Raw genomic sequence first — 3,683 nt, 5'->3', positions numbered from 1 at the left:
TCATGAAATGGGCAAAAGACATGAACAGAAATTTCACCAAAGAAGACATAGACATGGCCAACAAGCACATGAAAAAATGCTCTGCGTCACTTGCCATCAGGGAAATACAAATCAAAACCACAATGAGATACCACCTCACACCCGTGAGAAAGGGGAAAATCAACAAGACAGGAAACCACAAATGGAGAGGATGTGGAGAAAGGGGAACCCTCTTGCACTGTTGGTGGGAATGTGAATTGGTGCAGCCACTCCAGAAAACTGTGTGGAGGTTCCTCAAAGAGTTAAAAATAGAGCTACCCTATGACCTAGCAATTGCACTACTGGGGATTTACCCCAAAGATACAGATTCAGTGAAATGGCAGGACACCCACACCCCAATGTTTACAGCAGCAATGTCCACAATAGCCAAACTGTGGAAGGAGCCTCAGTGTCCATTGAAAGAGGAATGGATAAAGAAGATGTGGTCTATATATACAATGGAATATTACTCAGCCATTAGAAACAACGAATACCCACTATTTGTTTCAATGTGGATGGAACTAGAGGGTGTTGTGCTGAGTGAAGTAAGACAATCAGAGAAGGACAATCATTATATGGTTTCACTCATACGGGGAATATAATAAATAGTGAAAGGGATTATAGGGGAAAGGAGAGAAAATGAGTGGGAAAAATCAGAAAGAGACAAAATATGAGAGACTCCTAATCTGGGAAATGAACAAGGGGTAGTGGAAGGGGAGGCGAGTGGGGGAATGGGGTGGCTGGGTGATGGGCACTGAGGTGGGCACTTGACGGGTTGAGCACTTGGTGTTATTCTGTATGTTGACAAATTGAACACCAATAAAAAATTTATTTAAAAAATATATATACATATAAAAATAATTTTAAGAGTGTAAATGGGTCCTAAGGATAAAAAGGTTTGAGAACCTCTAATTCAGAAAATTTGCTAATAACCTTAGTTCCAATGAAGTCTAAAGTATCTCTCTCCCTCTTTCTCTCTCTCTCTCTCTCCCTAGCACCAGCTGAAAGAATAACAAGTTGAGCCTTCAATAATCCTGATACCAAAGGACAAGGAAAAGGTAAAGAGCCCAAAGAAATCCAGATGGGTATGAATAATGTCACCACCTTCCCCATACAGAGGTATGGGTCATTCCACCTATGTGTTTATGTGTGGGGTCAGGGAGGGGGAAGACGAGAGAGAAAGAGATGTTCTCATTTCTAGAACCCCTGAGAACTTCTAAAAATTAGGTGGTAAGATCTACAAGAAGAAGGTCCATGATTTTTTCCTATCTTTGGGTTTTCTCCTGTATTGGTGATTATAAACATTCTTCACAGGGTTAACTCTTGAAAATGCTTAATGAATTTACCATCCTAATATTGAATTGACATAGAGTGCCTAGTCTTATTTGTTCCCTATTTCTCTTTATCCCTACACATCCAATACATATCTATGCATCACTTTCCTCAATTGGGATAAACTGCCTGACTCTGATTTCTGATTAAAAGAAAAGAGAGTAACTGTAGCTAAGGGGAACTCCCCTTCTCCTGTGTACTGAGCTCTAAACTGTCATGGACAAATATTCGTACAGGCCAGAGTATACAGAAATGTGCAGCTGGAGCTCCTTTCCATAACTCAAAAAGAATTGTAATTAGCTGACTATTTTTTTATATACATTAGGTTTAGGCCCGTTACACCCTTATGTTTACTTGGGGAGTTCCATTTGCAAATACTGGCAGCACGGGGATAAAGTCACCAATTCTGTAGTCTCTCCATAATTCTTTCCCTAATCTCTTTTATAATATATCCTTTCACTTTTTGTCAGAATAATTATGGGTAGGTATCTGCAGAAGGTGAATACTGATAGCATCAATATCAAGTGATTACTTTGTGCCATGTCCTGTGCCAGGTGCTTGACATGAATTATCTCATTTATTCATGCTAATTCCATAAGGTAGCTATTATAATTATGGAAATATAAGCTTAGAGAGTAAAGCCACTTACCCAAGTTCACCTACCTGGCTACTGACAGAGCCAGAGGGATCTAATTCATTAATTAACAAATACTCACAAGGAGCAGATTTTAATGCATGTTTTCAGGGGAGTACCAATGCAAAAGATAGAATTAAGGCAGCATCGACCTTGAAAAGCAGCTACCTAGTGATGACCATGATTCTTGGAAACTTTGCCAAAAGCATCAGTGATAAATTTCTGATTGCATTTTCTCCTTAGTGGATTTTTGTGTGTTTCTGCCCATTTTTCACTAGCACTGCTATATACTTCTTGATTAGAACAGCACCAGATACTGTAATATCACTTTAAGTTCCACTCTATGCTCTTTCCTCAGCCTTAATTCAATGGAAGAATGATTTACTAGCACATGAAGCATGTGCTCCTGTATATCAATGCCACCCTCACCAGCTCCCAAAAAGATTTAGTAGACACTATATATTAGAATAGCAATTATCACATAATGTCAGAACATTAAGCATTTTACATTTTCCAAATGATACATAAATAATTTGAGCCCTGTGTGTACATAGCCCTTATAAATCAAACATTTAATTTTCAAACAGTTTTGAAAGCTATAAAGGCATCTCTTCTTAACTTTAAAATAGCCCATGGGCTTTCCTTCCATGCCTTGATTTATCCCTCCATGGAAACACTAATTCCTGATTCACAAACAACTGTGAAAGTACCCTAAATTTTTAATAAATTAGATTTATTTTAAATCACACCCTAAAACCAGAAGCACCAAACATTATTAAAGCACAGAAATTATTTATGAACACAAAAAAATGAATTGGCTTTCCAGGCAAACAGAAGAGGTGCTAGGATGGTTTGTAGTCAACTGCATAAAATTGGATAATGACTATTGGTAATCAACTTCATTTCACGGACATAGTCCCTCAAGTTAAAATGTAATTAAAACAAAATGAAACAAACAAAACATGATTCTTAGTAGTGCCAAAATAAAGAAATGGATGATTAAATTTATACTTTTTAATACCAAGAAAGCCATGGAGGTTAGAGTTTTTCATTTTATCTGCTTACTCTGATACTCAGAGGAGAAGCTCCTCATCAGGTGTCTGGCTTACAATCAGTGTTGATGTAACTGTGGTCATTAATCCTTCTTCAAATGACACATATGTCCAGACAGGAATGAATTGAGATTTTTTTTAAAAAGAGAGAGAGAAAGGTTAATTCAAATGACTTCTCTCTTGTAACCAAAAGTCAGATTAATCAACATATTTGACCAAGAAGAAAGTAAATAAAAGTTGAATCACATGTTGTCTTAAAAGACCACTAAATACAACTCTAAAGAGTTTTTTCCCTAAATTGGTAAGGTCAGTGCTCGCTTCGGCAGCACATATACTAAAATTGGAACGATACAGAGAAGATTAGCATGGCCCCTGCGCAAGGATGACACGCAAATTCGTGAAGCGTTCCATATTTTTTGCCTTGAAATTAGAACTAAATCACAACAAGAAGTTTGGAAGGACCTCAAACACGTGGAGGTTAAGGACCATCCTGCTAAAAGATGAAAGGGTCAACCAGGAAATTAAGGAAGAATTAAAAAGATTCATGGAAACTAATGAGAATGAAGATACAACCATCCAAAATCTTTGGGATGCAGCAAAAGCAGTCCTAAGGGGGAAATACATCGCAATACAAGCATCCATTCAAA

General features: G+C 37.5%; 1 non-coding gene across 1 annotated transcript; it reads left to right on the top strand.

Moving 5' to 3' along the window:
* Window positions 1–3,346: 3,346 nt before the first annotated feature.
* Window positions 3,347–3,453, top strand: LOC119867543. The gene has a single exon (XR_005384062.1). It is a non-coding gene; the product is annotated as a U6 spliceosomal RNA (small nuclear RNA).
* Window positions 3,454–3,683: the final 230 nt, after the last annotated feature.

Source organism: Canis lupus, chromosome 34 (assembly GCF_011100685.1).
Source record: "Canis lupus familiaris isolate Mischka breed German Shepherd chromosome 34, alternate assembly UU_Cfam_GSD_1.0, whole genome shotgun sequence".
NCBI classification, from domain to species: domain Eukaryota; kingdom Metazoa; phylum Chordata; class Mammalia; order Carnivora; family Canidae; genus Canis; species Canis lupus.
This window is presented reverse-complemented; position numbering and strand designations above follow the sequence as displayed.